Genomic DNA, 12,022 nt, shown 5'->3' on the forward strand with positions numbered 1-12,022 from the left:
TCAACAAAACTGTAATATATACACAAACAATGCCATTTTAATCCCATGTCTAGTATCTCTGCTAGTACATACATACATACATACATACATACATACATATATATATGCGTACATACATACATACATATATATATATATTTCAAGGTTTTTAACTTTAAATTCGTATATTTAAAAGAAATAGAAACTTCAAACTCGATATATCCAAGATCGATTTATTTACCATTCTATGTCAACATTTCTGTGCCCAAACTTATCCAGTGACTGGTCCATTGGATTTCCAACATTTTGCACTTCTCCAGGAGTCGCTACCATAAGAACAAATTACAAAAAAACACAATATATATTTATATATATATATATATATATATATATATATATATATATATATATATATATATATATATATTATATATATATGTATGTATGTATATATGTATTGTATGCATATATAATCTCTCATCTCTTGTTTTAGTCATTTAACAGTAGTCATGCTGCGGAACGGCCTCAGATGATTTTACGATCAACTAAGTAACATAATGTAAACACACGAACATCGGCTATAAAGCGGTGGTAGGTTACCAAAAAAGACAATGTCACACACACACAGATACACGCAGACACACAAACATACACACAAATGTATTTTTACCGCTTCAGACAATCGTTTCCGAAAATCAAGTGAATACCTTGCTGTTTCTTCTAGACACATCCTGAAGATAACTTACGCTAACTGTAGGTATTCAGAGTATCATAAGCACCGCATTAATAGTAAAAAAACAATAAAACAGCCGTTCAATAACCCTACTGGACCTAGGAAACACATACATCGCAATAGCAAGAAAGGAGATGCAGACTGCAATGTAAAACAGCAGATCCGTCTAAATCGTGACGGTTGCAATAATAGTGATATAGCTAACACGGTAACAACGTCGGAAATTAAAGTCAGATGAGCCACATATACAACTAAATATAATAAAGGCTCATGCAGAGAAAAGTCAAGATGCCCATTGATGAACCACTGTAACAGTACAAATGCATGTATCTACGTGTGCTTATGTGAAAATGATACATGTATGTACGGACAGATGGGTGGATTGAAGGATAGATACATGTAAGTATGTGTACGTGCTTTTATGTGTAAACGTATGTATGTTTGTTTGAATATATGCATGTATTTAAATACGAATATGTATGTTCACATGGCCATATATATATATATATGTATATATGTCAAAGGATGTATTTGCACAATTGACAAACAGGTAATACATCATGCGCTTGAGCATGTGCTTCAATGGGTGTGCATACGTGGGCGCTCACTTTTGCAAGTAAATGCGTAATTACAAATGACCTTGGAGTAAAATAATATTCAAGTCTCGAACCTGCGTCTCTGAGGAAAAATACGTACAAAAAACATGTCACCATAAATGTTTTCAGTGATGCAATTTTTTATCGTTTTTCTTGAGCATGATCGCAAATCCCAAACATTTCAAAATCATTCTCATCTTCCGCTTCTTTAGAATTGTTTCGGTTACTTCAGTGTTTCATGGTTCTTTCTTCTGATGTTGCAGGTGAAGTTTCCTTACGAGAGCATGTAAGAAATAAAGAAAGGGCACCTGAAACATAATTCACTATTCATGTCTTTTCTCTCTACAGGCAAGATCGCATATTCGGAGGAACTTTATGAAAAACGACCTGTAGTTACAGCTCATTCATTGCATAGTTACCTACAACGTGTATGGCCCTCCGTATTATTCATCAGTTTTCCAACGTATTTTTGATCAAGTCACGGAAACGCTTCCCCGTTTTTAAGTGTATTCTTGATCAAGTCACAGAATCGTTTCTTTCAAACTCTCCTTAGGTGAAGTCCATCTCTAACCATAGAGCATAGGATCTCTCTGGGAATCTTCGTTTGTAACGGCTTGTATTTCGGTTTCAATATAATCGGTATTGATGATTTTGAGCGGATGTTTCGGTTATCATAGGTGTTATTCATATTACTACAGGTTGCGGCAAAATTCATTCTTTAATCTCCAGATCCAATATTCTTCATAAATATTTCAAAAGCAAGCGCTCAATGAGCTCCATTCTAACATATGATACTAATTACAAACTATGACAAAACACTCGTTATGCAATGACATCATCACCTACCTAACATTACTAGCATCACACCAAGCACCTTTTCAAATTTAGAAGGTTTCTTTGCCGTATCCTCTTTTCCATTTATCCACAGCAATGGATCTCACCTTGGCAAACTCCACTACACGAAAATCCGCCCTTGTGTTCCTGCAAGGCAATTGTCTTTGTCGAACACGTACGTAGCCGCTTGGCACTCTTTTACCTTAAACTGAGGTGCGCACACTCACTAATTTTTAACATTCTGGTTCACATTCGCTGTTTATAGAAGTACTTGGAATTAAAGCGTGTTGTGTGTGATTGCTGAATTGAACACGACAGAGAGCTCTGAGCAGAGAAACTGCATCAAATTTTACCAAAGGCTTGGGGATACCTGTCCAGAAGCCCACGCAATGTTCCAAGTTCCAGAAACAGTTTAGAGGGGCACACATTGTATGAGCTGCACGTAAGTGTACAAGTGGTTCAGACATTTCCAAGATGGCTGAAATGGTGAGTTATCTGTCCGATTGACCAGCGATGCATAACAATATTCGATATGCTGGACGCAGTGATGCAGTGATATATATATATACACACACATGCACACACACACACACACACACACACACAAACACACACACACACACACAAACACACATACACACACAAATACACACACACACACACAAACACACACACACACACACACAAACACACACACAAACACACACACACACAAACACACACACACACACACACACACAAACACACATACACACACAAACACACACACACACACAAACACACACACACAAACACACACACACACACATATATATTTATACAATGTTGTCCGGAAATCAGTCGTCGAATATCTGTAACCTCTTCAGTGATAGATGTCGTTCTCGTTTATTTGCCCCCCCCCCCCCCCAAAAAAAAACACCACCAAAAAAAAAAAACAGGAATGATCATCTCGAAATATATAAATAGCCGCTGAATCCACAAGGTTTTTTTTTCGTCTATCCCAGTTTCTTTCTCCGTGTTCCTTTCTGTTGAAGAGCGTAGGCTGGGAACATAAAAGGCTTTCTCATATTCCCGAAAGTCAAATACACCTGCTTGTGGTTTATATACCTGTCTTCGTCTTTTGTTTTTCTGTAAATTTCAATTATATATGCATATATATACATATATATATATATATATATATATATATATATATATATATATATATATATATTTAAGAATTCAAGGAATGGAGAAAACGCATGTTATAATTGCATACTTTATTCCTACATATGTTTCAAAGGATTACAACCTGTGTGATCCATAGGGATCTTTGATATTAAAATTGTAACCTTCTCATCAGATGAGAATGTTACAATTTTAATATCAAAGATCCCTATGGATCACACAGGTTGTAATCCTTTGAAACATATGTAGGAATAAAGTATGCAATTATAACATGCGTCTTCTCCATTCCTTAAATTCTTAAATATACTCAAATACCCAAAATTTCAAGGAGTTCTGCCTTAAAAACAGGAACTAAACCACAGTTATTTTTTGTTCTTAGCTACATTAACCCATTTATTCTATCAGAAGAATTTTTATTCATTAAGATAGAAGAAATACACATAATTATATATATATATATATATATATATATAATAATAATAATAATAATAATAATAATAATAATAATAATAATAATAAAAATAATAATAATAATAATAATTATAGGGACAAAATCCAAAATTACAGGTAAAAACACAATTAAAATCAATTAAAATTAAATTGAGCTTTACAGAGTAAAATATATATAAATATATAGTTTTAGGGAAAAGAACCAAAGTTCATGAACTCATCGATGAAAATCCACTGTCATACATAGAAAAAAATAATAATTAAAAGCAAGTTTCATAATATATTCCTTTCTAGATGGGATGGGGATATCCTTCAATATATATATATATTATTATTATTATTATTATTATTATTTTATTTTTATGACGTGCTTTCACTTCACTACCGAGCGCAGCTCTGTGCGCCTTGGGTACGTGCTGTGGTTTGCTGTGGTGCTCTTATGTTTACTGTATTGAACGTGTTTTGCGTAGAATGTGTGCAGTACCCAGTAGTGCAATTTTCTGTATGTTATATATATTTGTAAGTCCTGGTGTTTTCGTTATGTATTTGTCTGAATATTTTTTTATTATACCTAAGGCACCTACTATGATAGGAATTGTTTCTGTTTTTAGACTCCACATTCGAGTTATCTCTATTTCCAGGTCTTTGTATTTTGAAAGTTTTTCCATTTCTTTTAGAGAAACGTTGTCATCTGCTGGTATTAATACATCAATTAGAAAGCATTTTTTTTCTTCATGATCTTTGACAACTATATCTGGGCTATTTACCTTAATTTCTCTATCTGTGTGTATCGGCATATCCCAGAGTATGGTTGCTTTCTCGTTTTCTGTGACCTTTTCGGGCGTGTGTTTATACCATCTTTTTTCTGTTGTAATTCCATAGTGTTGGCATAGCTTCCAGTGTATATAGGTCCCAGCTCTGTCGTGTCTGTGAATATATTCCTTCTTAGCCAGGACTGGGCAGCCAGAGATAATATGATTTATTGTTTCTTGTCGATCTCCACATATTCTACAGTTACTTGTTATATTTCTTTTCATTATGTGTTTTTGGTAATTTCTGGTGGGGAGGCTCTGGTCTTGTGCAGCAATTAAAAATCCTTCAGTCTCTGCTTTGAGTCCTGAGCTTCTCAGCCATTGCTGGGATTTTTCTCTGTCTATTTCTTTCGCATTTAGTTTAGCCCAGTATTTACCATGTATGGGGCTTTTGTTGCCATCGTTTTATCATGGTCCGTTGCTGTTCTAGTTTTAGTTTGGATTTCATTTGTTTTATAGCTTTTGTTGTTTCTTCTTCTTCTTCTTCTTCTTCTTCTTCTTCTTCTTCTTCTTCTTCTTCTTCTTCTTCTTCTTCTTCTTCTTCTTCTTCGTATTTGTTAGGTAGATTGATTTCTTGTTTGTATATCCTATATCCTGTCATTATTTTTCTTGTTTTCCTGTCTATTTTACATAGTTCGTTTAGTGTCCAGTTAAGGATGTTGTAGCTGTAGCTTATAACTGGGACAGCTAAAGTGTTGATACCTATTATCTTGTTTTTAGCATTGAGCTCTGTTTTTAGTATTGATCTAACTCGTCTATAGTACTCTTTCTTTATTTTTTCTTTCATTTGTGTATGTTGTATCCTATCTAGTTCATTGACTCCTAAATACTTATATGGTTGGCTTTCGTCTAGTTCTCTTATTTCATTGGCTTTATCTAGTGTTATATTGCTACTTTTAACTAATTTTCCTCTTTTCAGTGTTGCTTTGGCACATTTTTCTAATCCGAATTTCATATCTATTTCCTTGGTAAAGCCGTGTACTGTCTGTAGTAGTGTTTCTAGCTCTTGGTCGTTTTTTGCATATAATTTTAGGTCATCCATATATAGAAGGTGGCTGACTGTTTTTCCGTAGCATTTGTAACCGCATCCAGTTCTATTTAGCAATTCTGTTAAAGGTGTGAGTGCCAGGCAGAACAGGAGTGGAGAGAGCGTGTCTCCCTGGAATATTCCTCTTCTAATGGGGATGGCTTTCGTTTTCACAAGTCCCTCTTTTGTTTGGAGCTGTAGCACTGTCTGCCATTTGTTCATTGAGTGCTCTATGTATTTTATGATAATTGGTGCCACCTTGTTTATGGCTAGTGTTTCCAGAATCCACGTGTGGGGAACGCTGTCGAAAGCCATTTGGTAGTCCACCCAGGCCATTCTGAGGCCTTTCTTCTTTCTGCGGCTGACTTCAATTATGGCTTTATTGATCAATAATTGATCTTTACAGTCGTATGAGCCCTTGCAGCATCCCTTCTGCTCTTCTGGAAACAGGTTGTTATTTTCCAGGTGTTTACACAATCTCTGCGATATTATTGCAGTAAAGGCTTTGTAGATCGTAGGGAGACAGGTTATAGGTCTATAGTTTTGTGGTTTCTCCGTTTCCGTGGATTTGGGGATTAAGATGGTTTTCCCTTTTGTGAGCCATTCAGGCATTGTCTCTGGATCTGCTATTATGTTGTTAAAGTTTTCTGCCAGCTTTTTATGCATTGCTGGCAGGTGTTTTAACCAGAAATTGGGGATCTTGTCGTATCCAGGTGCCTTCCAGTTACTTAGTCTTTGCAGTGTCTGGGTGACCTCTTCAGTTGTTATAGGGTCCCAGAGTTGCTCAGGTGCTAAGTTCGATGTTTTAATGGTCCTTTTTTGGGGTTGTTGCTTCACCGACCATATTTGTTTCCAGAATGTCTCTAGTTCTTCTGCTGTTGGTGCTGAAGTAATGTCTATTTTATTTTTGCCCAGTTCTTGGTAGAGTTTTTGGGGTTGGATTTGAACTGTTTGTTTTGTTCAAAGAAACGTTGGCGTTTCTCATACCGGCTGATCCTCTGTGCTTTGGCAAGGATGTCTTGCATTAGTTTTTCTTTTGCCTCAGGTAAGTCTTTTTCTGTAATGCTGTATTTATACAGTATTTTTGTTTTCTTCTTGTTACTTAGTAGTGTTGATTGTTTAATAATTTCGTTGAGAATCGATAAATCTTTTCTCTTTTTTTTAATTTTGTTCTGGATGTTATTTATCCACAAGGTCTGTTTGGGTGGTAGAACTCCTGTTCGGATGGGTTTGAGTGAGTATCCTGCTTCTTTTGTGGTTGCAATGGCTGCCACATATATCATATCATTTAGCTCAGTGATATTGCCTGTTGTTTCTGTGGTTGTTAGTTCCGTGACGGCCAGGTTTATGCTATTTATTATTGATGTTGTTTTATTGTCTATTTTGATTTTTGGGAGATATAATCTGTGGTCCATTCTAAGATCTGTGGTTTTCAGTTCTTCGGTTATTTTCATTTTCATAGTATCGTAATTATTAGGTTTCCCTTCGTTATTTCCAGGCTTTATATTTGTTTTGCCTTCCTTTTCATTCATTCAAACAATTAACACTACTAAGTAACAAGAAGAAAAAAAAAATACTGTACAAATACAGCAAAAGAAAAACTAATGCAAGACATCCTTGCCAAAGCACAAAGGATCCGCCGGTATGAGAAACGCCAACGTTTCTTTGAACAAAACAAACAGTTCAAATCCAACCCCCAAAAACTCTACCAAGAACTAGGTAAAAATAAAATAGACATTACTTCAGCACCAACAGCAGAAGAACTAGAGAAATTCTGGAAACAAATATGGTCGGTGAAGCAACAACCCCAGAAAAGGACCATTAAAACAACGAACTTAGCACCTGAGAAACTCTGGGCCCCTATAACAACTTAAGAGGTCACCAAGACACTGCAAAGACTAAGCAACTGGAAGGCACCTGGACACGACAAGATCCCCAATTTCTGGTTAAAACACCTGCCAGGAATGCATAAAAAGCTGGCAGAAAACTTTAACAACATACTAGCAGATCCAGAGACAATGCCTGAATGGCTCACAAAAGGGAAAACCATCTTAATCCTCAAATTCACGGAAACGGAGAAACCACAAAACTATAGACCTATAACCTGTCTCCCTACGATCTACAAAGCCTTTACTGCAATAATATCGCAGAGATTGAGTAAACACCTGGAAAATAACAACCTGTTTCCAGAAGAGCAGAAGGGATGCTGCAAGGGCTCATACGGCTGTAAAGATCAATTATTGATCAATAAAGCCATAACTGAAGACAGCCGCAGAAAGAAGAAAGGCCTCAGTATGGCCTGGGTGGACTACCGAAAGGCTTTCGACAGTGTTCCCCACACGTGGATTCTGGAAACACTAGCCATAAACAAGGTGGCACCAATTATCATAAAATACATAGAGCACTCAATGAACAAATGGCAGACAGTGCTACAGCTGCAAACAAAAGAGGGACTTGTGAAAACGAAAGCCATCCCCATTAGAAGAGGAATATTCCAGGGAGACACGCTCTCTCCACTCCTGTTATGCCTGGCACTCACACCTTTAACAGAATTGCTAAATAGAACTGGATGCGGTTACATATGCTATGGAAAAACAGTCAGCCACCTTCTATATATGGATGACCTAAAATTATATGCAAAAAACGACAAAGAGCTAGAAACACTACTACAGACAGTACACGGCTTTACCAAGGAAATAGAAATGAAATTCGGATTAGAAAAATGTGCCAAAGCAACACTGAAAAGAGGAAAATTAGTTAAAAGTAGCAATATAACACTAGATAAAGCCAATGAAATAAGAGAACTAGACGAAAGCCAACCATATAAGTATTTAGGAGTCAATGAACTAGATAGGATACAACATACACAAATGAAAGAAAAAATAAAGAAAGAGTACTATAGACGAGTTAGATCAATACTAAAAACAGAGCTCAATGCTAAAAACAAGATAATAGGTATCAACACTTTAGCTGTCCCAGTTATAAGCTACAGCTACAACATCCTTAACTGGACACTAAACGAACTATGTAAAATAGACAGGAAAACAAGAAAAATAATGACAGGATATAGGATGCACCACCCAAAATCTGACATAGAAAGGCTATATATACAACGCACAGAAGGTGGCAGGGGTCTTATACAGCTAGAAAACTATTATAAAATAACCACCATAGGACTGCAAAAATACCTACTCCAGAAGCAAGGGAAACTAATACAAATAGCCACAAAACACGAGCAAAACAAACAACTGTTTTCAGTATTTAAGGAAGCTGACAAATACAAACAAGAAATCAATCTACCTAACAAATACCAAGAAGAAGAAGAAGAAACAACAAAAGCTATAAAACAAATGAAATCCAAACTAAAACTAGAACAGCAACGGACCATGATAAAACGATGGCAAGAAAAGCCCCTACATGGTAAATACTGGGCTAAACTAAATGCGAAAGAAATAGACAGAGAAAAATCCCAGCAATGGCTGAGAAGCTCAGGACTCAAAGCAGAGACTGAAGGATTTTTAATTGCTGCACAAAACCAAAGCCTCCCCACCAGAAATTACCAAAAACACATAATGAAAAGAAATATAACAAGTAACTGTAGAATATGTGGAGATCGACAAGAAACAATAAATCATATTATCTCTGGCTGCCCAGTCCTGGCTAAGAAGGAATATATTCACAGACACGACAGAGCTGGGACCTATATACACTGGAAGCTATGCCAACATTATGGAATAACAACAGAAAAAAGATGCTATAAACACACGCCAGAAAAGGTCACAGAAAACGAGAAAGCAACCATACTCTGGGATATGCCAATACACACAGATAGAGAAATTAAGGCAAATAGACCAGATATAGTTGTCAAAGATCATGAAGAAAAAAAATGCTTTCTAATTGATGTATCAATACCAGCAGATGACAACGTTTCTCTAAAAGAAATGGAAAAACTTTCAAAATACAAAGACCTGGAAATAGAGATAACTCGAATGTGGAGTCTAAAAACAGAAACAATTCCTATCATAGTAGGTGCCTTAGGTATAATAAGAAAATATTCAGACAAATACATAACAAAAACACCAGGACTTACAAATATATATAACATACAGAAAATTGCACTACTGGGTACTGCACACATTCTACGCAAAACACTTTCAATACAGTAAACATAAGAGCACCACAGCAAACCACAGCACATACCCAAGGCGCACAGAGCTGCGCTCGGTAGTGAAGTGAAAGCACGTTATAAAAATAAAACTACTGAATAATAATAATAATAATAATGATAATAATAATAGATAGATAGATAGATATAGAGAGAAGAGTTCCTTATGTACGTATTTTTCCTCAGAGACGCAGGTTCGAGACGTGAATATTATTTTACTCCAAGGTCATTTGTAATTACGCATTTACTTCCAAAAGCTGAGCGCCCACGTATGCACACCCATTGAAGCACGTGCTCAAGCGCATGATGTATTACCTGGTTTTCAATCGTGAATACTTCCTTTGATAAAAATAAGCACGTAAACATACATATTTACATTTAAATACATACTTATATTGACACATAATAAGCACACGTAGATGATGCATACATTCACAGATATACATGAGTCTGTATGAGTATAAAGGATGACGTATATATATGTACATGAAAAATGCATGAATGTATAATTATACCTGTATATATTTAAACGCACCCTCGCATACCCATATTCATGTGCACATACACACGCACAAACACATAAACACACACATATGCACGCAAACATATATATGTGTGTGTTTGTGTGTGTGCGTGTGGAGGCGAGACTAACGTCCGTAGGATCGGCGTTTCGTTTCAAAGACCGGGCGAAAACACCTAAAGTTCCACAAGACTCCGGCAGGGAATGGCGGTGAATCCTGCTGTAATCTTTCACCACAACTTGCTCTCATTCCCTCTTCCTGTTTCTGTTGTTCCTGTATTTTAAAGGGCTAGCTTTGTCACACTTTGTGTCACGCTGAATCTCACCGAGAACTACGTTAAGGATACACGGAGCTGTTCCGTTGATCGAATCAATTGGAACCCTCAACGTCGTAACCGACGGAGTGCCACGATATATATATATATATATATATATATATATATATATATATATATAGATAGATAGATAGATAGACATATGTATATACGCGCACACACGCAAACTCATACCAACACCCACACACACATATAGATAAATGAATTAATATTGGGAAAATAGAGATTTACACATCAAGGTTTAACTATAAGGTTAATCACATCTTTCATTGTCAGGACCTACACGTACTACTGCTGCAATCCGATATACACCGTAGATAGTCAATCTTGGTGTTGATTACCGGAGTTGCTTCATCATTGTCAAATTAATCTTTATCCCGGAAATCATCTTTTAATGATTTCTGTGATATCCGAAAAAAAGTGAAATTTGACAGTGATGAGGCAACACTGGTAATTAACACCACTGTGCAATAGTTGCAGTGTGCACAATCTCGCAGCGGAAACATCTCTATACCCTTACAAAGGGAGATTTTATTCGCTCTGTAACATAACCTGGGTGTGTAAATCTCGTTTATTGTGATGCAGTCTTCATAAACATTTGCATTTAGCAAAATAAGGCTGGATCCAGTATAAGAAATTTATTTAAATGCAGATCATCTACTTTCACTGAGGTGAGCCAACAGTGTTAGCAGATACGAATGAGCACGGTACCTGCTAAGAGTATATACACTTTTTAACCGTTTTCGGAATTTACTTCATATATATATATATATATATATATACACACACTTACATACCTTTATACATACATACATGCACACGCACGCACGCATACGCACGCATGCAAATCGACACACATACACACAAGCCTTGTTGCCTTCTTTAATCTCCTTTCTCTCAACACCTTAAATGTAAATTTTCTACCTGAAAACGGACGCTGGTGTTAGCCAATGATGGAATCAATTTGCAATGATTATTTTGGACCACCACGCCCCCAGCAACAGCTGCCAGACCTGGAAAACTCTTATTCAACAACTTTATTGTCATATAATAAACAAACAGTAGTTCTTGTATGAAATCGTTCTACTTCTACTTCAATTATTACGAGCTTTTCTCTTATAAAATACACACATACAGCAGCAGTAATTTATATGTATGATAATACTTTGAATTTGGCTCTCGAGAAAGAGTAAAAGTAATTACCAGATCAACGATGGGTATTACTGCTAGTATATATATATATATATATATATATATATATATATATATATATATATATATATATATATATATATATATATATATATATATATATATTCGTGTGTGTGTATGAGTGTCAGTGTGTGTGTTCGTGTGAGTACACACAAACACACACATACATTTGGATATACGTTCTTAAAATTA

This window comes from Octopus bimaculoides, chromosome 21 (genome assembly GCF_046866305.1).
Source record: "Octopus bimaculoides isolate indiv1 chromosome 21, ASM4686630v1, whole genome shotgun sequence".
Taxonomy (NCBI): Eukaryota; Metazoa; Mollusca; class Cephalopoda; order Octopoda; family Octopodidae; genus Octopus; species Octopus bimaculoides.